This window comes from Anguilla anguilla, chromosome 7 (assembly GCF_013347855.1).
Source record: "Anguilla anguilla isolate fAngAng1 chromosome 7, fAngAng1.pri, whole genome shotgun sequence".
Lineage (NCBI taxonomy): Eukaryota > Metazoa > Chordata > Actinopteri > Anguilliformes > Anguillidae > Anguilla > Anguilla anguilla.
The window spans coordinates 14,186,756-14,213,579 of NC_049207.1; the positions used below are offsets into that span (position 1 = coordinate 14,186,756).

At 38.6% G+C, this 26,824-nt stretch overlaps 1 protein-coding gene across 3 annotated transcripts in view; it reads right to left on the reverse strand.

The window, feature by feature from the left end:
* Positions 1-25,622, reverse strand: part of mgat4c (mgat4 family member C) — a 129,253-nt gene extending 103,631 nt beyond the window's left edge. For 2 of the 3 annotated variants that reach the window (XM_035426951.1, XM_035426948.1), the window contains exon 1: positions 15,509-15,826. The gene's annotated coding sequence lies outside the window, so the exon portion shown is untranslated. Of the gene's footprint in view, positions 1-15,508; positions 15,827-25,365 lie in introns of those variants that run through there. The other variant, XM_035426950.1, reaches the window with a different exon arrangement.
* Positions 25,623-26,824: the final 1,202 nt, after the last annotated feature.

A 26,824-nucleotide genomic window follows, 5' to 3' on the forward strand; every position in this document is an offset into this window, starting at 1 on the left:
TTGTTATTCCTTGAAAAATATTCTGGATGGCAGAGATAAGGAACTGCTTCTGCGGCATTTGATTCCTTTCTTCAGAGCTTTAGAAAGGTTCTCGGTTTACTCCAGAAGAAATGTCAGAGGCCCTTCAGCTGTGAGCTGTGAGGGTTTGCCTCAGGCAAGGAGCTGCCAACTAAGGGGAAGACGCAACAGAGGAGCTGCTTGAAGTCAGCTTAGAATTTTACAGGATACCGCTGTTGTGGAATCGCCAAGATATCTGAAGGATCCTTGGAGAATACAACACACGGGTTCATGAATTCCAAGTGTTTATTATGTAATTCAAGATGCATACCACACAAAGAGAAAAAAACATGTTTCCACTTTAGCGTTTCCATACGCTGCTATATTAACTCTTGTAACATAGAAAAAATTAATGAGTGGAAAAAGACCACGAAAATCCAAAAAAGAATGGAATAAGTGACACATGAGGATGCTTATAATAGTAAAATTTCAATGGTGCGCAGGAATGTAAAGAATAATTACAATAGAGGCATCCTTTACTACTGAACAATGTGTGCATTGCATGTATTTAAAGAGAATAAGTGTTCTACAATGTCATTGCCAAAGTTGTAATTGTAGTTCTAAGACACCTGGAACTATAATGATGTCTCAGTTTAACTAGATGAATAAATTAAATCCTTCTCACCTCAGAAAGTGTGCAGTAAGTATTCCTTTTGTTGCAAAATGGCTGCAATGCAGTTACAACAGAGGCTTGTCTGGTGCATTAATACAATTTGTACTGATAGCGCTTTCAATAATTACCAGTTTCAGAACTTTTTCTTCGCACAGGACTAATTGAATTTGCTTACCACAAGATACCCTGAAAGAACAATCTTGACTAAGTGGTATTACGCCTTGCTGGGTGGCAGTGGCAAAAGGAGGAATGGAGACATTTTGACAAGGGCATGGAATGAAGCTTTCACTGCCGTGTGGCACGAATAACAAGCATGTGATCTCCATAGTCCCCGCTTTTGTGCAGAGGCAGTGGGAAACCGAATCAACACGAGAGGCAATTACACATCAGTGCTAAGATATCTCTCACCACCTGCGTGCCACTGAGAATAAACACCAGTCAGATTATCCCTACTCCCAGCCTGAGCTGTGTTTGTTCACCGTAACAATATTTACTTCCTCAAGGCTATATTTACCAGAAACATCATGTGTATTTGAAGCACATGGCTACATCCATTGAAAGGGTAAAATGTCTTGCGGTGACCAGATCTCTCTTTTTTTTCTTTTCTTTTTTTTTTGCATCACTGTGGTCAGACCTTCAACCTATCCACACAAAGACCACTTTACATCAATGGGTTAATGTCTCACTGTTGTGTCTGACTTAAGACCAGGCTTGGATGAGGAGATAAACCAAATTGCTGTGCCTCCTGCTTTATAGTGATATAGATATTATGAAAGTTGTGTGTGTTTTACAGGGAATTTTGGGAGGGAAATATAGTCAGTGGGAGGTTATGAACTGGAAATTAACTGATGCAAAGTGTAGTTCCTCTAAATGTATTCTAATGTGATAATGATGGCATGTGCAAAACATGTTTATTTATTAATCTACTTTGAACTGAAAAATCATCTGAGATTTTGTCTTTCATTTCAAGTGATAATTTGAGATATTATATAGTCTTTTATTTATTGTATCATAACTGATCAGATTGAAAAAGCCAGTTGATGATGAAAAATTGGGATCTTGAAAGAGTTCACCCATTCTGCTCTTCTAACATTCTATTTGACCAACCTTACCAATGTGAACTAATCCAAGGATTTTTTACAGACATGCAACATTTTAATGAAAATATGTATGCTTGTAGGAATTGTGAAAAATGAGAGTGAGGACACACCTGCCCATAAGAACCTGTGCCATAGGTGTGATTTTGACAACCTATGCAGAACGTACATTTAGAGGAGCACAGCTAACTATGGTTTTCCCTGTTGCAATGGCTTGCATGCAGTGCCATCTATTTAAAACATGCAAAGGGATGGGAGCTTATGCAGGACCACACTACCAATGAACAGACAACAATGAAATGATGTGCATGACACACTCATGCAGCCCTTTCTTTGGAGCGAGCCCTTTCTTTTGCAGGTCCAATCTACAGACGGTGAATTATATTAGCTTTTCCATATTCAGGCTTAATTTCCTGGCAGGATGATTATGAATACGAAGGCACCAATATTGAGATGAGTATCATTCATTTTTAGAGCAGATGTTGTAGAAGTCAGGGCAATACTTTAAACGTGCAAGGACTGGAGATGGGAAGCATGGCCAAGCATTCAGGAAGTACATCTTGTCTAAAAGCCATGACGGTTAAATGCTAACAGGCTGCTGGTTTCCAGGTGTGAAAAATGTAGTGCACTTAAACATCATTGGGCAGATTTATGAGTTGAATCAATCCAAGTGTTTGAGTACTTTTCGTGAAGATAATAAGCTGGTTACTGAGCAGGACACAGCTAAACACAGAGCTGGACACAGAGTTGAACATTGAGCAGGACACAGAGCTGAACACAGAGCAGGACACAGAGCTGAACACTGAGCAGGACACAGAGTTGAACACAAAGAGTGGACCAGTGGCTATCATATAGGGTTGTGCAGGCCAGATATACATCCCAGTGCAAAGATTCACCTGAATTTTTTATCATCATTAATGTAGGGCTCTGTAGAACATCCAAGAAGCACTGAATATTCAAGGCCCTGGGTCTCATAACCAAGCCAACTGTGATGAGGCAAGTACAGAAAATAGGGTACATAGTATTACTCTTACCCTCCCAAAGAAACACTGAGTATAAGCACAGTACAATAACAGCACAGTACTCTATAAATACACTAAAGTAATTCAAAAGCAAAAAATGAAAGATTTGTGATTTTTCCTTTTTCAAAGCACTACACTGTACAGAGGATTCTGTGATCATTGGCTCTGTGTTCACTGAGCTTGAAGCTGGTGACATGTCCTTAAAACTGGTCAATTTGTGGCTGTAACTTAACAAGAGGAAAACGTCCCTTATTACAACTAATCTGAAACATGCCACCTTTTTTGTAAAAATATAATAGGCAAAACAGAAAGTCTTCTATATTTTCTGTTAACTACAGCGCATTTAACTGTCAGCGAAACCTGCGAGGAGGCCATCTGATGAGTCAACTGAAGCTAAGTGGCTAAGACGTCAGTCAATTCGCAGTCTCGGAACAGTCTGTTCTCACTGGCTTCCGCTAAAAAAACCAAGTGCTTCTGTGCTTCTGCACTCCAAGAATAGACTGCTGACACTCACTCGCTGTGCTTTAATGGCTTATGGCTTTTCCCTTTTATGTATATTTAAAAATAAAAACCGTTTTATTTCCACTATGTTCTCAAAATAAAGACAGAGGAACATAAAACGCTAGGTGTCAAGTACACAGAGGTTCAAGCTGCGTTTATCAGAATCATCAGCATATTGGGTAGTACACATTACATATAATGCGTCAAGGCACTTACCGATAAACCATGCTCTTCTATCCATCAGTGTCCAATGAACATGTAATCTAATCTTCCACAACACAACGCATTTCCGGCATAACTGTTTCACTTGCTTCCCGTGGAACATTGTATTGGGAAATGTATAATTTTATGCATTTATACATGTGCAACCTCAGGGCCAATGAGATCCCCACATATTTTATAGTAGCAATTGGTTGTCATGATTTTGTGGTGGAAATGTTCTAAATTTGTAAATGTTTGAATATATATTTTTGTTTCTATGACCAAATGGAGCAAATGTACTTTTTCTATCAGGCACCTAAGCACAGTCACCATGCAGTTTAAATTAAGAAATGAAAAAAAATTAAATAAAAAAAAATGTTCTAATACACATTCCAGAAAAAAGTATGGGATTTTAACTACAGCAATATTATAGCATACAATACAACAATTCTTGTAGAATGGAATATAATACAATTTGCCATATAGTCTTGTAGACAGTTTAGGGTTGTTGTTTTTTTGTGTTTTTTTTAAGGGTGGACTATGCAGGGGAATTAGAAATCCAGAGGTTCTCCATGCTGTAATCCCAAGTCACAAAGTTGTTTCAATTACTACATCAAAACAAACTATTTATGTTGGGTCTCTCTCATAGTGAAACAAACATGCCTTTCCTACTGTACACTAGGAATGTGAAGTATGGTTTTCAAAAGCATAAAAGGGTTATTATTGAAGAAGAAATTTTCCATCAAAGAGAGAGAGAGAGAGAGAGAGAGAGAGAGAGAAAGAGGCTGCCTTTTTGAAATTGGTGTAGCAGAAAGGGGGGAGGAGGAGGGAAAGATAATAATGTGGTAGGTGCAGAATCGAAAAGAGGTTCCTCCTGTGATGATCACAAAATCTAGACAGAACTGATATCACCAATCCCTGCAGTCCACAGCATATTGACTACATATTTGCAATAACATGAATGGTTTTAAGACACAAGCTGTTGCTTTCATAAGAACAAAAACAAGACCAGGTCTTGTTTTTGTTCATACTGGCCGACCAATGGTGTAACTTCATCAGTCACTCACTCAGTCACAGACATTCACGTTTATAGGGCTGGCCCCGCTGTTGCAGTCCAGCCAACAAGTAGTATCATAGTAAGATGATTCAAAATTTTGATCGATGATCATGAATTCAAAGATCCACTTCTCCAAATTCAAACCCCAACCTCACCCTCTCTTCTCTGTTCTGGTTGTCCCCTTTATACCCAAAGCATGTGTTCAGAAGAATGGGATGTCAGCTGCCCCTGCTTATCATACCTCAGTATGCAATTAATTCCCCAACAGACTTGAGTCGGAGGAAGACACAGCTCAACAGACAGACTTGTGGGCACCTGATTGATCAGAAGGGGCTTCTAGTGTGCAATGAGACTCATCCTGTCATCCTGGCTGACTGAAACCCTCCAATCACAGTGTGTTGCCATGACAGGGATGACAGCCACAGTGGGCACTCACAAGGTCTAGATTGGACACCAGACCATGTGGCTCATACATACGCAAGAACAGCACCATTACAGGATGAGACACTGAGCAGCCCACCCCCTTGCTTCTTTTCCATGTTTACATGGCTGCAGCCCTGTTTAGGGCAGCAGTGTAATGTAATGGCTAAGGAACTGGCCCCGCAGCTTTAAAGTTGTAGGTTCGATTCCCAGGTGGGGCACTGTCATTGTACCGTTAAGCAAGGTACATATCCTGATTTGCTTCAAACAATGTCCAGCAATATAAATGGATAGTTTCAGCTTCATGTCAGCAGTAAGGGGTTTTTATGTCAAAAAAACTAGGTTCTGAGGAAGTATTATTTCAAAATAAAAGCCAAATGGAACCAAATGAATAGAAAATTCAGCAAAGAAAATGTCATATGAAAATGAGGATAAAAATATCTTTGATAAAAATATGTTTTATACGATAATCAGGAATTTCAAAATCAGGAAATATAACACCAACAAATCAGAAATCAGGAAGAAATAAGAAAGATTTTATAGGGTCCTTAACAATTAGAATGCATGACAGTGTTATTGAATCTGCTGGTAATTTCTATGGGGTAATGGTGCTTGGGCCATGATTCCTTTTAACATTCTAATTGTAAAAGTCTCACATGTGGTCTGAGGCAAAAGACATGAGAAAGACCTTGCGATTCATTATTGTAATTACACTGCCAGAGTTCAATGATTACACTCCTTCTTGTGTCTGACTGTTTTAAATTAAAAGCAGTGATTTGATAAAGGCCACTGCAAGCAAGGCAATATATTATAGGTCCCAGGGGTTGGGTTTGGGGGTTATTAGTTTGTGGATCAGATTTAAATCCACAGGAGGTTAATGGCTTTAATTTGGGGAGAAAGACCATGAATGTAGTACCCTCATTAAATAAGAAATCTTTCTAATGCTGTATACCTCTGGGACAAAAATATTTTGTGAAATTTTATGAAAGATGAGGATATTTATGTTTCACATGCAAGGACTACATGTTCCTGAATTCTGCAGATAATTCTGTAATCAGGTCATTTCAGCACTCTTGTCAGCACAGTGGCATGATTTAGAATATCAGCAACTCAATATACTGCTTGTCTTATAACAACTGCTGGCAATAGAAAATGTGAACTTTAGTTAGTGTTAAAAATCACACACAAAAAAAAAAATCAGTTAGCTGAGTCAGCTGCTCACATTCCGAACGTGTTAATCAATTGGAAAATGTGAAACCCAAAACATCTGAAAAAAAAAATTATCTGCGCTATTTGCACAAACAGCACAAGCAACCAGGTTTTACTAACCAAACTTGGTAGGTCTTGCCAAAAAGCTGGTGGACAAGACACATACATAATGTTGATGTGGAATAAGAATAAATAATAGGGAGAACACTGAACTCACTTTTTCAGTGAACTTAAATGACCTCCAGTGTGGCCATAACTTTGTCTAGGACCCCATCTAGCAAATCTCCACTTCATAAACATGAGAATGAAGCCTCTAATTGAGATCCGCTTTTTCAAGCACTTCATATACTTGTGTAAAACCTTTTTCTCCAATCTGTCATAATTATAAATACATTTTACAGCACAGTGGCAAGTTATTAGAAGAACTAGCTGGCTTTTCGGCTGTGTGCATTCACTCACTATCAGCACAGTCTTCGTGATGCACACCCCCCCCCCCCCCAGCAGTACATAGTTGGATTACTTGGCAATGGCTCGACCCATTGCCACCAATGAGAGCTCATTTGAAAGGTTACAGTCTTGTTTAATTTGTTCTGTAATTTCATTGACTCAAACTTGAACTTATTCCTGTTCAGATAAGCAACGTCTGCTATACAAAATACTTCTGTACTAAAGAGAGCATGGGGTGGTCAGATAAACCAGCCAGGTTCTAAATGGATTCTAGCCAGATTGAGTTGAAAATAGCACCTGACCTAGCTAACAGTGTTAGCTTGAATACAAGCAGATGCATTTTGGATTACAGACACATGTACATAGACAAAGAAGCCAGTATTGTGTATACCTAAAGTATATAATCTGAATCCAGTTGAACATGTTTCATATGATGAAGAGAAAACATAAGGCAACTAGCCCCCAAAACAAAGAAGAGTTGAAGATGGCTGCAATACAGGCCCAGCATCACCAAGTAGTGAATGAATCGAAAACAAGTGTTCCAGCAGGAAGGGATACTGGTGGCTCCATAATGATGTGAGATGTATTTTTCCTGTACATTCTGGGTACACCTGACACCATTATAATGCAAAGTTTATGTCAATTGTTACTTAATGGTACTGAGTGATCATCTTTATATTACAGAATTTATTTCCTACAGAGGGGGCTGTCTTTCAAGATGACAATGCCTCCATCCACAGAGAACTGACCCAGTAGCTTGAGGAGCATGACATTGATGTTACATTATCCATATGTATGGCCTTCTCAGTCGGCAGATCTGAACCGAATAATGCATTCATGACATTTTCTGGAATGATCCCCTTCCATAAAATAAGCCTGAGTTAATGGACCTACTGGAACAATGGAGTTATGACATTAAGGATTCCATAAATGGAGGACTTTATGTCATGATGCAGGTGCACTTGATGGCCCAACACTCTATTAAGTGTAAAGTATATAGATATTTACACATTAGTTCACCAACTGTAATTCATTTCTCAGAAACTTCTATAATATTTAAATACAAACAGCTTGTTCATATGGGAGCTGCACCAAAAATTCTACCAGCCAGGAAGATTTCCAGATTCAGTGCCCTAGTCAAAACTTAAAGACATTAACCACAATTATTCATCATTATGATACATCAACCATTTCTGGTCAGAACAAACGGTTGAAGATGATCTTACAACCAGTTCTTGTTTAATTAAAAATAAAATGAAAAACATTAATGTAAAAAGAAGTTAGCTGTTAATGGGTGATCCTTTATTCACATGTGGCACGCTTATTAACCTTTCTTTCTCTTCTTTATTTAGAAGTCCACAAGCTACCACAAGGATACATAAGTACAGAGTATAGCTAAAAGTATATTGCCTAATTGTGTCAAAACCAGACTAGGAGCAAATAGCCGATTGATGTCTATTTATCGATTCCTAAATTCATTAAGTAGCATGAGTGTAACACACAAAATATAAAATTGTTTTACTTGTTTTACTAGGATAAGTATTTTCAGGATAAGTAGTTCTAATCACAAACAACTAGTTTGCTTTTATCACATGACTGATCAATTATCTTTATGAACAGCATGTATTGTGTGAACAATTATTTTAAAAAAGAGCCCAACTTAATGTCTATGAATGATATGCATTAAATGCAGATGAGATTGCTGGTTGTTCTTACTAATGCCTTAAAATCACATTACGTAAAGACAGCAAGCATTAGATGTTCAACAATGGATTAATATGAGCATGCCATATCCAGTATTAACAGAGTAATTACAATTCCTTAAGCAAAGGTTGCCTTTATGTTCTTTAATTAGTGTAATTGATAACAGTAGAAAAGCGCTGTGGCACTTTAATCACACGGACACATCTATTGCTGTCAGAAAGAAAATTAAATACAACCTGAGGGGTATTACTTGCCATGACCATAGGGGAGAAATAAAAACAAGGACAGCAATGTATGACTACATTTAGTGAATAGCTAATAATCAATTAATGGCTGTTCTATTAAATTAATAACTAGCATGTAACATGGATTCAGTTAATGACTGATAATATGCAATTAAGAGGGAAGAAGAATATTATAAGTAAAAGGAGAGTAATTCCTGCTTTTTTCCCAATTTACTGTCATGACAGATTGTATTATAGTATATTCATATTTACATCTAGTTTAAAATACTTTTTCAAGAAATATTCATTTTCTTATTGAAATGTATTAATAGCGTATATCACTTGCATTCATATTTTTATTTTTCAATATTAAATCCTAAAGTTAAAGAATATTGAAGTTAAAATCTATTTTAACACAAGGTAATCACACAATTACCTTAAAGCAGTCCAATATTATGAACTACACACTGTGCTCTTCTAGGTCATGATAATTTAAAATTCCATTTGACAGTATAAATGAACAGATCCCATGACCAGGGTAGTGCATTCAAGCTTTTGTGCATCTTCTGGTTGTAATGCTTTATCAAAATCGTTGTTTTAATCCATTCAGCATTGACACCAAGAAGAGAAACACTGCCCTTCTGGAGGTATAATATAACTCTTCGCAGAAAATTCACCCACATTGATGAGCCACAGCCTTACCCCTACCAAACAGAGTATAGACAAAGCACTCTATTCAGCCTGACCACAAAAGTGCATTAATAGATGCAATAATTAATTGTAGAGCAGAACTATAATTGCTTCATCTGGCACAAATAGTACCTATCAGCCTTCTCATTGAGATTCATTCAGGTCCATTATAATACAATGAAATGGTAAATTTCTAATAACAAATGCAAATGTAGTCCAATGTAAGCACAAGGTCTGCGCTCGACATCAGCAGGGAAAATGATGGGCAAGCAGACAACGCACGCTTTTAAGCAAAAACTCATAATTATGAAACAATGAGATTGTTCTCCTTGTCAAAACAGGGGCTAAATGAAGGTGCTATGTATTTACCTCATGCTAGTGATTCTCTGCCATCAAGGACTTGGATGAGGGAAGGACAACCAAAGAAACACAATATGGAAATTGTGCATCTAATCAACAACTAATCATTGACTGGCCATACCGGCTGATGCCAATTTTGACATCGCCCAGTCTTACATGGAAGACATTACAGGCATTTGGCAGACGCTCTTATCCAGAGCGATGTACAACAAAGAAGTACAGGAACGCAGACATCAGCATATAAAGGAAATATGTAACATTGTTAATTCAACAAAATATTTCAACTTGCTAACAGTACATTATTAAGCAAAAAGCATGAGTCTAGAGAGCTACTGTACTGAACCTCTGTATAGCCTGGCTTGTGAGTGTAGTTGGTAACGATGTTAGCCTGTTAGCTTTTGCCTGCCTGGAGGTTGAAGCTAATACAGTAAGTATTATCAATTCTATTAGGATAATAATTACCATATATAATAATAAATTATTAAAAATATAGATAATTATATGTGGACCTGGGATGGGATGGTATAGGTTAGATTACTCAGATTGCTGGGAAGCAGAGGTTACAAGGTCATTAAGGGGTGCTCTTTCTGCTGGACCAAATAAATGCCTTTGCCAGAAATACTCTTGAGAAATCGCTCAAAATCAATATCTCCTGAACTGTATGGCCTGAATTCAATTAAAATTTAGTTTTGACAAATAATTGTAAGTTAAATAAATACATTAGGTGAGTTAATTGTGGCAAGCTCTGTTAAGCTCTAACCTCTATGTGCAAAAAAAAAAAAAAAAGATAACATTTTATTGTGTTTAAAAATTAAAGGCAAGTGTTGATTGAATCCAGGCTTATGGCTGGGAAATCAGACTAATGCCTCTGAAAATGACCATATCAATTATGTTTACAGCAGGATATTCACTGCCAAATCCTAATCTTACTTTAGAACCGCCAAAAATAGTTATTCTCAAAAAAGAACAAGGCAGCACATCCAAGTTTACAAAGAGTGCATTACTTGTATCGCACTCATTACTTTTTCTAGGTACTCGAAATGCTAATGCATATTGACTAAAAAGCCTTATTCAGAGCGTACACCTTACTGAATTTGTACGACCATTTGTAGCAGGTATATTGCAGCTACAGAAGAAAAACTGTATCGAATCAAGGGACTTGCACTAACAATGCCATGACCTGGGCCCGTTTTATGAAATGTATTTATGGATGTAGAGAGGCCGTAGCCTGCATTGAGCTGTTGGTCTCTTTCCATATCTAGTAGGAGCATCACTGAAAAAGCCTTTTGCTATTTTGGAAACACTGAGTTATGGGCAGATTGAAAGCCATGAACCGAGCCTGCCCTGGGGTGTTTCTGACAGCACCGCAGAGGAAGTACACTTTATGTCTTTAAGAATGTATGCTGGGCTAAATTGATAGCAAAAATAGATAGCTCCCAGCCAGGGCCCATGAGAGCCAGGACTAAATGGCTAAATTAGCCTTTTCTTTTTTATGGTTACAGTGTCAATTAAACTCACACGAGTTCTCAGAAGTTGGAAGAAAAGGTTATGATGTCAACAAACCAGCATTTATTACAATATCATAAATAAATTAAAAAATAAAAAACACCAATTATCCAAACTAAATAAACTGGCTCTCAACGCAAGCTTAATGTATCTTCTGAACACAACCCTGATCACAATTTTAAAAATTAATTAACTGGGACTGTTGGCATATGAGGGAATTGCCGTTGTATCTACTAGAAAGATGTTTCACCTGAGCTGCCTCAACGCAATGGTTCATTTGACAGAGAATGCAAGCGTTTGCTAAACCATATAAATAAATAAAAACAGTTACATGTACATACCCATGCATCAGGCAGAAAGAAAATAATGCTTGTGATTTCTATGGTCTACGACCTGATTCCACAAGGTCCACTTTTGTTTAGAGATCTGACATCCATGGAGGTTACAGAGCAAATATTTCACTATCACCCCCTACACTTTCACCAGAGAAACCTGGAGCCCGGTCCTGCTGCAAGTCATATGGAGATAAAAGTGGGATGTCTGACAACCCGTATTAAGCCCTTTCTAACAATCAACCTTGGTCTGTAATTTAACCCAGAGGCATGAGTTGAGAGAGCATATTATGCCTGCCCACCCAGCACCAGTGGTAACTGTAAAGTAGGTATCTGTGAATCACTCACCACATGCTTGCATCCCGCACCCTGTCTATCTTGGCCACGAGATCATGTGACATCACTTGCAGAGTTCTAATATCTGCAGTTTTCCCATGGGGCATATCACAGTGTCACAACAATGCAACTGCTGCATACAGCTGATGCTTGATGGAATGTCACAAGATGAGCTTCAGATATGCCATTTTTTATGATGCTAACATCTCCTGTGGGTACTGGCAGAGGTAGACTAATTATGCGCCATTGGGTCACATTTAATATTATGTGCAACTTCATCAGGCATTCATGAAGCATGCATGACACCTTCAAGGTCTGTCAAATATTTAGTAAAGTCAGTCTTTAGCCAACCTCAAGAGCCCAATGCTCATAACGGCTTTAATTCCAGAAAATGTAAAAAGATGTACCTTGAAATTTGTGGCATCCAGGCTGAAGATGGTAGCTTGTTTAAAGTCCAAGTCAGTTCATGTCAGAAAAAGCTATTTGCCTTTTTAGCTGCGACCGAAGCTCTATAGCTCTGTCTGTCGGTCGGTCGGTCCACAAAAGTGTCCCACCCCGTAGCGGCCACAGTTTTCGGCCTGAAAGTTACTTCGCTGAGTAACTTTCAGGCTGATTGACCAAGAGGGGGCGTGGCCTATCACAAAAAGGCGAATAACTCCCGAATGGATTCACAGATTTGCACAAGATTTTGTGGAAAGGTTGGTCAAAGGTTGGCCAAAGATGAAGTCACATGTTTGTGTGAGGGTGTCTGCGTGGATGCATGCACACATGGATGCATGCACGTGTGCGGTCGCTGCTATTGCGGATTCGTGCTTGTTACAATACAGTAAACCCCACTATTATAAATGCATTAGTCATAAAAATTTATAAAATACATCATACCCACAAAACTAATAATTACAGTGCAAATAATGCAGTGCATTGTAAAATGTATCATGCATGACTTAATTTAAATGAATTTTTTTTTTCGTAGTTTGCCTGTTTTGTATGACACTTTTCAGATGTACAACATGTGAAAAATTTTACTGAATAAATAACAGGTAAGCAGCACAAACACTAAGTCAAATGGATGCTCCCAAACTGAAAAACATTTAACCTGGCGTGGCAGTTTCACTGTATAGCCATAGTAATGGAACATTATAACCACAATGTTACAGGTAAGAGTATTTTAGACAGATATATTCTCATTACTAAAAAGGTATTTGCTGGCAACCCTGAATTTCAGTGTATTTACAGTAATGAGTCATATCTACAATGAGGATGGCATTTTAGCATAACAATAAAGTGGCACTGTGAAAAGGTAAGGTTCCAACACAGCAGGCCATTTTAATGGCTGATCATGGCACTTGGGACAAGAGTGACAAGATTGATGTTATGCAATTTAACATAACTTCTTCCACAATAATTGTGCAATGATCAGCAAATGGCGCAGCGTTTCTTAGCAAGTCAATTTGAATTTGAATACAGCAGCAGGGCAGCCACATGGATGTGAAAATTAATCCAGCTGCACAGTAATTACATCTGAGAATTAATGTGACGTTAGGGCAGGTACAGTTCATGCATCCAATAAACCATGAGGAGTCACGCTTGCATGAATTCTGTTGACCCGAACCATTGGGTAATGCTATGGAAGACTGAATACTGCCCTGTGTGGCTGCCTGCCACTGCCAGCACTGGCATGGTCAGCATTTCAAGAATGAATATAGCACAAGACATAGGTGGCCAATAGCAACTTCTTGCTTTGCTTGTCACTGCTGAACATTTCACCTTAAAACAGCCTAAGCTGTTCAAGCAGGTTTAAGCAGTGTTTTTAACACTTCTAGCTGGTACCAGCTGACCACCCTATATAGTCAGCTACTGCATGAGTCTGACCACCAATTTACTCTTCCAGCTGTGACTAGCTTTGCCCAGCTAGAGACCAGACACACCAGGCCAGCCTTGGTTCTACACTGCTTAAAATCAACTCTAGACCTTTTGTTAGCTTTCTTGTACATGAACTAAGGATGCAACAACACACAAAAGAAGGAACAACTGAGCAGCCAACTGCCAATAACTTTTGGTTCCCTAAAATTACAGGACTAGGTACAGTACAAAAAGGGCTGTAATTCCTGAACAGGTCAACCAATACGGATGTAAATACCTTCAGATTAAAACTGACAATCTGCATTTTAACCTCATATTGATTCATTTCAAATCCAACAATAAAAAATGTGTCCCTGTCTAAATACTTAAGGGCCGCAGTGTATATGATTTTCTCTTTTCTCAGGTTGTACTTAAGTACAACTTTATTTTTCTTAATGGTGAACGAACTCAATAGGCCTGCATTGCCTAGAGATTTTTTTTTAAACTCAAGACAATTGATTCAATCGTTTCCCTTTAATTTTATACATATTCCCAGTCATGTGTTTGTGCTCAAGAGGTTAATATCAGACTGCTGCCACTACTGTTTTTGGTGGTTACTGTTAATGATGAGCTACTACAGTATAATGCACATTTTTAACTATGTCATATCCCAATTATAAACTGCTATACAGCATGCAACTGCATACAGGGTGTCCTGCGAAACAAAGGCATCTCATTGAGTATCCACTTGTAATGTGACAAATTTCCATTGATTTTCTACTCCTTACTGGTAAATAGTGACAAAAGTTCACAATTCCAAGTATTTTTGTGGCAGTTCTCTCCCAGTTTGTGGCAGTGGGAAGCAGCTAAAATAAGCAGGATGCTGTCTTGTTGCTCAAAATATAATAAAGTAACACTATTTCTAATGCCACCCACTACTCTCACAGGGATAACAAGATCCATAGAAGATAACTTTATATTACAAGCAAATAATAAGGGAATCCAATATTTCCCAGTTGAATGGCTGTCCATAAAAGGGACTGGATGTGCAGCACTGTCGATCCTTGAAAGCTACTACACTCAACCTTAGGACAGTTTTTAGCAACAAATTAAGCAGCTAGCACTTTACTAACACTAGACACGTCTAAAATCTTTTTATTTTTTGTATGATTTCCCTTGTATGTTTTTGTATCCAATTAAATATTTTTATTGTTATTTTGAACAGAGCATTTTTATAATTGGCTAAGCCTTTTGAGCAGAAAAGGAGCAGGAAATAAGGTGAGAAATATTAACTTGGGGGAAAACTGTTAAGTATTTTTTCTTCAGTTGCTATCTTGCATTGAGTTTTCACCCTTCAGAAGACCCATGAAACGACAGTTCATACTCAGTGTGGCTACGGTTTTGAAGCCGAGTAGGCAGGTTGTGGTTATGTATATGAAATATGTGACTCAAATGCCAGGTCTGTTTTGTGAAAGAGATAAAAATCAAAGCGCTTTTCCAGTAAAGATCAATTATATTTTATTCTTATATTTTGGGAAACCCAGCAAACCTATACGTATATTAAATAGTTGTCTTACAGTATATTAACGCATTAACAATATGTGGAAAATACACAGCGCTCAAAATTTAGTTTTGAAGTCTCAATAATTCATACACACACTGCTCTTCCTGGCCGTATCATGTTCGCACACGAAGACTAGAATAATTTCAGAACCGGAATAGTACAGTGATATTCACACTTGACACTGAGACGAAATACACGATTAGGCTAAAGTTATCAGCAGTAATTTACAGGAAATTTACGTTCTCCGACGACGTTGACTCAGGAGACGCACGCACGCACACACAACACTACTTCCGATTAAAGTAAGTAGAAGATAAGTTGCGTACCATAAAACCAAGCATGTCCATTCGGTGAAATTCCTGAAAGAAAAGTGGGCAGACAGGCGTGATTGCTGTGTATCCCTCCTGCTCGGAAAACCGCTGGCTACGATGAGCAATAGTTGCGAGACTTCGGTATAAAACCATACGCTAGCGTAGTGCGCGGTATTCCGGGACCAATGGTGCTTCTATCTTGCCCTCATAGACTAGTATTAATTTAGAGATCATGTGCACACAGCACAGAGCGGATGAAAACAGTATGGATAAGGGTGCGTTACTTTAAAAGCTCGGAAGTAGCGGTACACGACAGGTCTGGCTGCCTGCAAGTAGCACAGCTTGAAGAACGGTAGAGGGGGAGCCCCCTGGCTGCAATGCGCAGCTGGGGAGAGCTCATTAAGTGACGATAAAGATTTCTAAGGACTATAAATCCCCCGGCACCCCTATCATTAATGCGACAGCTGTCCCTTTAGGCTGTAAAACTGTGGATTGAAATATTTGCGTCTGTTGTAAGTGGATTGACTTGCGGAGAAAAACGGAGGAATGGCCACAGCTACATCTTATTTATTTCCGAAATAGTTATGTTTGTATTGTAGTCAATTGTTACAATTACGGCAGCATATATAAGTCATAATTACGTAACATTCATACTCATGACTGTTGCCAGATTTGTGAGTGATTGCCGACATGTAGCCTAATATAACGACACAAACTTTGTTTTTCTGATCATTCACCACATTTTATACTGTAATATGGTAATATATGGGTCTGTATGTTACATTATTTGCTTGTGTGCACTCATGACTCTTGACAGAATCTGACAAAAATATACAACATTGCAGCACTGAACAGAACGGCACAGAATAATGACCTTTTGTATAACTCACCCAAGAATCATTTAACTATTGGAGTATAGATTCAGGCAAAAACAGCAGGCTATGTCCACCCACTCAGGGTCATGGTAACGCACGAGATGTACGTGTAGGTTAGTTTGGGCAAACAAGCTGATTCACTCAAAGACAGAGAAGTGCTCTGGAGTTGTGAGGCATATTTCCATCTCTGCCTGCTATTGAAACATCAGGAGATAGCATTGGCTGAACACACTGCTGGTCAGTTTGCAGATCAGTCAGTGAGATCCACACAGTAGACGGGGCTGTGCAATATCACAATCATTAGAAAAGGATGCTTCCAAAAAGAATTTAGTAGGTTTTTCTTTAGTGTGCCGGCTATAATAGTAACAATTGAAAATGTTAATTAAATCAATTTATTGCTGTTGAATTAAGTCATAAGTTGATCTGCCAAGGCATGGTTTTGAAAACAAATAAACAAAATAAATGTTACCAAAGTAGAAACAGGAAACAGAGGCTAATTTTCTCAATGCGGTGTATTTACTGTGCCTGGAATGAGGGCTGTGTGGTTCTCAGCAGCTGGGATGGCTGAAGTGTTCGTGTTGGCTGCCGTCGTGTCACGAATGGAGCCGGTCAAATGAGGACTGCTGAGGTCTGTGCCTGCATAGCACGATGCTCACCTGCAATTATCACTGTGAAACCTGCTGTCACTGCAAACGGGCAAGCGGTCTCTGGGCAAGGGCCAGGGATGGCCCAGAATAGCTACCGGCTCAACTGGGACCAAACCCAGGTGTCACAGAAGCCAGGTGTCATTTAAGATCGAAACCTATTCCTCGTCCAGGCACAGGAAGCTCCATCGCTGTGTCTCTGGCTGTGTGGCTGTATCGTTCACCGTTTCTGCATCCGTGTGCCTCTGTGCCTGCATCCTTCACTATGTGTTTCTGTCCGATTCCCTGTGCCTACGCAGCTCTGTCTGTCATTCACAGTATGTCTCCATTTCTCTCCCTGCCCATGGCTGTTTCTCTCCCTACACCGCTCTATAAAAGAGCCTGCTGTACGTTTTATTGGTTATGCAGTGCTGTGAAAAAGTTTTTGCCTGATTTCCTCTATTATTGCATATTAGTCACACTGAATGGTTTCAGAACTTTAGATAAAATGTAAAATTAGACAAAGGGAAACTGAGTAAACACGGGACATAAAATGATTACTTTTTTCATTTAATGAAAAAAGTTAATATAGGGACAGTGGTGAATTTTCCCCCAGGAGTGGCCGGCCTGCCAAAATGTCTCCAAGAGCACAGCAACAATTCATCCAGGAAGTCACGAAAGGTTCCAGAAGAACATCCAAAGAACTACTGGCCTCTTAAGCATCAGGTAAGGTCAGTATTCATGACTCCACAATAGTCTGGGACAAATGGGATTCATGAGAGAGTGGCTAGGTGGAAACCACTGCTAGCCAAGAGAAACATCAGCTCTCATCTTGCATTTGCAAAAAAAGCATCTGGATGATCTCCAAGCTTTTGGGATTATGTTCTAAAGACAGATGAGTCAAACGTTGAACTGTTTAAAAAAGTTATCCACAGCAATGTGAAAGACTGAAATGAAATAAGAATTTGGTTGCAGCTATTGCTGCTTAAAGTGGTGTAATCGGTTTTTAAGTTTAAGGGACCAATTACTTTTTCCCATGGGTGAATAATAATTCTAAAAATCTGTTTTGTGTTTACTCGGGTTCCCTTTGTCTAATATTACATTTTGTCTAAAGGTCTGAAACCATTCAGTGGGACAAATAGGCAATAAGAGAAATTCAGGAAGGGGCAAATACTTTTTCACAGCACTGTAGCATGTTTTACGTAGAGTAAGAATGTATCGTTGGCCTATTTATAAACGTAGAACATAATATTGTTTACATAATGCTTTTGTTCCCAACACGCACACAGATACAAAGGTGATGCACTGTATGTGCAGTGTGTTGACAATCACACACACCCCCATAGTTTTCTTACAGTAAATGTACAAAAACAGCTACAGCAGATTCCTTGAAATGCTGTTGTTTGTTTCCTTTCCCTTTCTTGTACTAGTGTGCATATCTTGGTCCTGAAAGCGTGGGAATAGAATGCATCAACATATCCTTTGTCAAACACATTGCTTCTCTTGTAAAACAACATGGAGATTGAGTCCATTATATACAAATGCTCAGCGAAAAGTCAGTTCCCAAGGGCCTCCCACACAGAAGAGCTTCCAGTGTTTATATGGAGGAAAACACGTCCCTTAAATAAATGAATGAGTCCATCTTCAAAGTGGAAAGGAAACCTTGCTGGGCCAGTAGCATTCCTTCTCAGTGAGCAAAAGCCGGAATCGAGACATCTAGAGGGGTTAGAAATCTAGGTTGAGAAACGTTTTGACAAACAGACTTGGTTAACTCCTTATACAGGTTTTACTGGGATATAGCCTGGCTGCATCTTAGTCTTCTAGAAAACTTTCACTTTTCAACCAAATGTCGCTGGGTTTTCAACAACAGAAATGTTTACTGGGTTGTCACCTGTAATTTTTCTGAAGTGCTTATTTTCTTTCCAGCCATATCAATTCACATCTTCATTCCACAACTGTTGAAATGTGAAAAGGCATGTGTGGGTGTTTATTCTTCATTAGATTACATTATTCCTTTGTTTTTTCATGTTCATCACTTTTGCGGACCCAATAAACCCACAACCACCACCGCCACTGCTGCCGCCTCTACCGACAACGACAGCAGTAGCAGCAGCACTTTTGCTCATCAGCTGAAATTTGCTTGATTGTAATTCATTGATTGACTGAAATATAATGATCACTTTTTAATTTAAGGTCAGGTGCAGCAACAGCCCATCACAGATGAGTTTTGAAATGGCAGTTATTTGAAACATGGAGGTCTGTGATTGTGACTGGGTATTTTGGGTGGAGCAGTTTGACAGTGATAAACTCAGTTTTTATTATGTAGAAAAAGCATAACGTTTGGTTTGAGAACACGCAGACAATGTAACTAGCTACACGACCCCTGGAATCAAGCTTTTAATAGTAGTGCTGCAGGCTCCCAATCAGGGAAAAGTCTGCTGTTAAACAGCCCAGGGTGTGTAAATGTGCCTTTTTTCTACATAACAACGACTGCACTCACACACTTGCAATATGGTGGCAGGCTATGCCTAATGTAAAAATGTAAAATAATTCCTATTTTGTTATGAACAGAAGCCATACTGTACATTTTTACTTGCACAATTGTATATATTGATCACGCATAACGGAACTACACGTTTGATGTGCTGATAAGTGAAAATTATCTCATTATAATAATCAGGCACAACAAGGTACTGTATATCCATATAAGAAACAGCATTCATTTTTGCAAAAAGTGTCTAGTACTTTCCACAAAGTGGATAAACCCGAACTGAAGAAAGTTAATGCATGAACATATTAAAAAAATTTAACAAAGTAAATGATTGGTTGTGTCTAATCAAATAGCATGAATACTGAATAAGCACACATTGACCTCCAACCATCAACATTACAAAAACAAGCTCTAAATTGAAAATAATAATTTAGTTATCGAAAATAAGCTTAGAGTCCCAAGCATAATGTCTAAAACATTACCTCCCTGGTATGGATGGCAAGGAGGAGAAGAAGCAGCAGGTGAAGTGGTAGGAGAATAATTAGATAAGGAAGAAACAGAAAAAGCCAAAACACCCCTGCCCCACCCAGTCTACAGACAAAGTTAGTATTCTATTCACAGGGATCTCTGGAAACCATCACACCTCAATTGCTCATCAAGTCAACATCAACTAGAATATCGTGTTTGGGGCAGCTCATATGATATGCAGGTACTAAAATACCTCAGAACTATTTCATGATTCAAAATGACTTCATTGCAGATGGGAAAGGCATTCTTGTAATTAAAAACTCATTGGTAAAGGAATCTTCAGCCTCATTAAAACCCCTAAGGATCACTGAGGACTGAGATGTGTTATTTGCTTGAGAAAATTATCCCAGGTGAGGCAATGATGTGTTCTGGGGTAATGCCTCATAAGAGTGATTCTGTGGAAGATATTTGCATGCCAAGACTAAATTAAAAGATTAATTGTATAGTCAAGGTTTTGCAAAGGACATATCAAGACTTAGTTTTGACTGCAATTCCCACTCAGCTGAGCTTACCTGTGTGTGTATATGTAGATGTGCAGGAGTGTAATACAGACAGAAAGGAGGACATAAATAGGCGGTTGAGAGATAAAAAAGGTGTGTATTCTATTAATTCTATTCTATCAACTATGTGACACAGTGCATATGAACACAAACAGTGTACATTTTCAATACACCCCCCCCCCACCCCCACCCCCGTTCTAATGAGGTATGAAAGTAATGTTGTCGGAAGCTGGTTGGCTAGTCAATGGCTAAAAAAAGTTAGGAAAGGATCTTAGCCTCTGATGCAGCGCTGTAAATATTGCTTTTAATACACCCATGGCTGTGAGAGCCTCACAGATGTGTATCATTGCAAATTCAGGCCCCACCTTAGCTTTAAGAAAATGAATTGCTGTTAAATTAAAAATTGAAATAAACTTACATAAATTAAAGATTTAGAGCACCAGGTGGATGTTATGCATTGGTGGTGGCTAGAAAGGGAAAAATGCTATAAAATGCTACAATACTGAATATAATACATATTACACATAAAAAGGAATACACAATGGACATTTGAAAGCCATTCCAAGGTTTATTAACAAAGAGTTTAGTTAATTTCCATTGGATATACCCAGGTGTTTCCAACTGGACACACATCTGAATTTCTGTTTTGTGATAGCACATTTTGCTGGCTTATCAGCACTTCTCACACAGATTTTCTCCCTGTTGCCTGTGCATTCTCCCACAATGCATTTGCAGTGACTGATTATCGTCTGCCCTCGCTTTTGGTACCATAATTGGAAAGACCGCTCGGATCCTGGCTGCCCTTCAGGAAAGAGCGCTTGGAGAGGCTCTTTCTGGGATTGGGTCTATCCCCTCTCTCAGCCTCACACAAACATGCCACATTCGGGGGGTAATTGAGATGAAGACACGTGAGCCAAACTGACTCAAAAATGTACCGGGCTTTAAACCCCTCCCGACATGCCCCTTTAAAGTATTCACCATGAGTTTATTTGCATCATTGCATGAATAATTCACTTTATACTGTTCAGCTGAGAGGTGTATTAAAACAATTTTGTGGAATTGTTCAACATTTGACCTCCGAAATGCATTCCCAATTGTGCTTGAGAAAAATGGAGGTCAATTAGGTTGTGAATGGCTTTTCATTGTTATGCAGACTGTGCAGCACAGCCGAAACTGAACTGCCTCCATTTTATGTGTGATTTGCAGAGATGAGCTTTTTCGGCTTGCATTCTGTGGAATGGCTACATTTTTGTAGAAATTTAAAATGGAAGACACAAGTAAAAAAAAAAAAAAAAAAAAAGGTCTTATTTAAGTTCTAATGAACCATACACAGATGATTTGATAATATTTCACCATTCAAAAGCTTTTTTTTTTTTTTTTTTTGGAAACAGTCAGTTGCGCTGGATCACCTTTGATACATGAACATACATATCTAGAGGCATGACCAGGTCCATCACTGGACAGAACCAACATAGCTGATGCTTTAGCTTCTGTTAGGAAAGTTTCTTTATCCCTCAAGAAATACATTTAAAACAATAACCCCTGGCCTTTTCCCCATTCTGTTCAAAATCTTTTCCTTTCACATTTGCATTTAAAAGACCAGCAGCCGCATACAAAGTGCACAGCATTAAACTTCAAAGAAATAGTAAAGCTTGATGGAGCAAAGAGAAGTGCCTTTTTCAGTGCATGTGAAGTATCTTTGTGAAAACACTGCAAAGTTATGCTTTAATTCATTTTGTCTGGATAATTCATCACAATGCAATCTTATTTTTGCATTTTGTGCTTACACTCACTCACACTCTCTGACATGCACACACACACAACTTAAGGAAGAGTGTGTAGTTAAATTTCATTCACAGTGGATGCCCACTTATTACCATTAGTAAAGCAGCTTGTAATATCCTTGAGCCACATGGCTAAAGCCAAACAGAATATTACTTCATTATTATTTGGATGGGGAGACCTGATAAGCTGACTGCTGGAAATTGTAGAGGTGGACCAGTAGGGGATACTATCGCCCAAGTAGAAAACCAGTGCCGCAGTGGGGACATCAAGCTGAAGGTGTTGTTTTGACTGAAACATTCAACAAAGATCCCACAGCACTTAAGAATAAGGATTTTCATCCAAAATAATTATCCTGCAGTTCAAGGACCTAAGTGTATCCCCTCCTTCTCTACTGCAGCGGATGTGGCGTTAGAGGTCTAGAGGAAAATGCAATATGAATTGCAGCTGGACTTACGCATAATTGGTGGCAGAGGTGAGCCTCTGTGATTTGGAGATGAATGGGGTACGCCTGGGTGGTTGGGTGGGGGCACTTTTTGTCTGAGAGGGTATGTGAAATGAGTAACAGGGCAATGGTCTTTCTTAGACATTGCCATAGGTCATGTCTGACCAATCTCCAGAACCAAGAACCTGAACTGTGAATGCATTTCAGCACATTCTTCAATCTCCAAAGCTTTGCGTGTGATTATGTGAAAAATGCTTTTTGCTTCATAAATGTTCCATTATTTTTCTCGCATTTGAGTTTCACTGTTTCTTGGAATGAAATCCATAACAGCGTAGAGGCAGTTTCTATCAAAGTTAGTCATTACCCAGTGCTTAATGCACAAAGTCATTTCATTTGAAATTCATTTTCTACTGCACTGTAGGGAGCATTGAGAAATAATATATGAGACAAGTGTTATTATTGAATGAAAGACAAAACTCATTTTGAATAAGCCCTGAAACCTGTCATTCCAGTAATATAAATCAGCCATACATTTAGTTACGAGGTGCAGTATGCTTTGGGAAAATCATCCTTCAGGTCTTAAAGAGATTGTATATTTATGAAGGGCACAAAGACAGAAACAAGATAGTTTTCAACATGCTCTGAATTTTGTCAGATGTTACACATTGAAGGGCGTGGATTCGTCTAATGCAGAAGTGATTATTTTTACCACTTCGCCTGTTATCTTAGCCGTACTTTGTTACACCCTACTTTACTTATTGTTATACAATTATTATAATTAATTGTGGCTTTCTAATTAATACTACCTTTTAGCCACTTCATTATTTTTTATTATATGCTAAGGTATGTTACATCTATTGCTTGCTGTATATGCTATGCATTCTACACTGTATTTATTTTTGGTGTATTTATGTGGTTAAGGCCTTTGCCTGAAAGGGGATGAAAGACAGTATATGTGACTGACAATTGCATTTGTTTAGGGTGGCTTACAACAATTCATGCAATTATTATATAAGCTATATATATATTTTCATGAAGCTATTCAAGTTAAATATATGAAATATCTTGTATTCAAATGCACAGTCTTCTGGTTTCTTGCCTACTAGATACCAATACTAAGAAGTTAAGCAGAACGTCTTTATGTGAAGTAAAGCTGCTCAAAAGCAAATAATTATTGTCACACCAAACACCACCAGTGAAAAATGCCAGAGAGGTGAAATTTCAGAACACAAACACATTGAAATTGCTACACATATGCCAGTGTGACAACATATAAAATATGGCATTTTTAAATATGAAAAAATTAAGGATTGCCACTTCAATTTACAAATTGTCATTTTGGCCGACTAAGCATACGAATAAAATCTTTTCAAGAATGCCCACCAAAATTGTGCAGTGGCCTTGGAGAAAAAATGCTCTCTTAAATGGTTTAGAGCTCATTTTTCAGTAAACTCAGATTCTTTAAATACTTTTAAAGAGGTGTCCATGCCTCTGATTAGCACAAAATGAAAAGAGATGGATTGTGGGTAATAGCCCTTTGACTGTTGTCTTGTCTAGGGGATTAAGACAACATCAAGCTGCTTCACTATACAGTACAGTGCCTAAATTGGGAAAGCTGTAACACTTCAACCCATCCAGGCCTGCAAACAATGTCTACGGTAATTAATTCTAAGAACCTTATAATTGCTACCAGGTAAAGCCATTGTTAGTTTCACAATGTTAATGATTTGTAGTAGAATAACACAAGAATTGATCTGCACTCAGCACTTTGTGAAGCATGAACTGAATGATGGTTGATGGGGGAAGAGATAGCTATAGATTTCATTAAGAAAATAGAAAACAATGACTGATGTTGGGGGTACGTGGCAGAGGTGAGCTTGTGTCTCTGCATTATGTTTCAAAAATGGAAAAATATCTATGTTCTTGGAAAGTCACCAGAATAAACACAAAACAGCATAGAAATAGCATGTGCTTGCAAGGATGTGGGAGGTGGTGGTGGTGACTCAGTCACCCATGTTGCCAGTATCAGCAACAGACAAAATATCAAAAATACAGGAAGCCAAATGTGCGCACATCAATGTTCATTTCTTCTTCTTCTTCAAAATGTATTTACAGTGTACTGTAAAGAAATGCAACCATACACTAGAGTTGAAAAGCCCTTTCAACTCAATATCCCCACCTTGATGCAGGGTAGGGGGTGGGAGGTGGGGGGTAGAAAGGAAGGAGAAAATAATGGAGTCCGAAGGGAAATGAATGAATCAGCCCTTGCAAAAATAAATCCTTTGTGGGATTGGCTCCAAGGGGCTGCTACACCTAGGCCTACACTGTGGGATGAATTAATTCTGACATCCCTCAGCAAACCATTACTTATTCAGTCTGGACCAAATCTCATTTAAAGCTAAATTGTCATTTGTATGATGCCATTAAGTATGATGTGAGAAAAATGTTCGACACTAAGACTGCTAATTTGTCTAAACAAGAAATACATTTGGCAGAGGCATCCTGTCACCACCCGCACAGGCACAGACTCGGTGCTGTGTATTCTTGAAACTTGTGTGTGTGTGTGTGTGTTTGTGTATGTGTGTGTCTGTACACATGCGTGAGGTCACGAAAGGTTCAGAACTGTACCTTTAGGTCTTCTTGAGCATGATGAGAAATTATCCATAAACCAGACTGGCTCAAAATAAAAGCCTTCTTTAATCTATTAACAAACTTTAAACAAGGATTTTTCCCAGTAGACAAACTCAAAAATGAGATTCCAATACAGTGTATCCAAAAGATCAACATAAAGAAGAAAACCAAACAAAGCCTTATTTCCCTCAGTTCCCATCTACGTATATTCACTTTTTTTCCAAACAACTTTTCAGAGCCCACCTACAAACACACTTTCCTCCTCAATCAAGTCAAAACCAGTCTAATTTGTGCCAGCTGGGCAGCAAATGAATCTAAGGCTGTCATGATGGTCATGGGATTTGTAGTTCTATACTTGGTGGCCATAATGGCCTGTAGTCCCTTCCAGAGCCACCAGGAAGAACGTACCTCCCATCCATTACTCTGCCTCTGGTGATATCTATATATATGGTGATGTTGCATATACAGTATATGACGTCATGAAGTGGTTTTTACACAGATTTGTGTCAAAAATAACAAGCAAAACTTTTCTGATTGAGAAAAAAAATATATATATTTGTTTTACCCATCAAAGGGCAATATTACTTTGTACTTAGGTACTTTACTGCACCTGTTGTAATGTCTAACTATCTCAATAGGTAGAGCAAGTTATGTGCAACCTGACAGATTCTGAGTGAATCACTATCTACACTCTGACCTCCACCTTCTCCTACCACCCAGAGAGGAAAGTAACTTGTTTTTACTACTGTTCTGTAAACATTTATCATAGTGTGCTCATCAACCCGGTGTCAGCTGATCCGTCCATGTCACTCTGACAGCGCTCAGTGTGGACCATGTTACACAACAAAAGGAATCATATGTAAAATGATGTAAAACAGGACGTTACACAGACAAGAACGATTGCTATATGGAGATAGGTAGCTAATATTGTGAAGGACACATGCCTGCAATTTTTCATCCACGTTGAACAGTCCTGCTGACAGCATCAATCTTAGCAGGACAGGGAAAGCTGTGGAAGTGATTTACAGAACAGGTATGAACACGTCAGCCCCACAAAGTAATTATTGTTCATGCTGACTTCAAGATAACATGACAGCAAGAGAGGTGTGTGTGGGTGGGCTTGTGTGTGGCTTAGCACTTGTCTTTCACAAAAATTCAGCTGGGAATTTGCAAAATGAGATAAGGCTAGAAATTCAGGCTGTGATGCGGATGGCAAACTGAATATAGAAGGCGTGCCAGCTTGTTAATGATTATAATTACTGTAATAACTCAGACATGCCACAGCCAACACACTGAGACACTGCCACATTCTCGGAAATATAGCTTTTCATTAAGTCATCTGTTAAATAATGCACACACATATTAAAGTGTTCAATCACATAGAAGAGAAAAGATGCAGAAGCTAATGTGAGCTTAGGTGTCATGTTGCTTTAAAGTTCAGGTAAAGAACATCAGA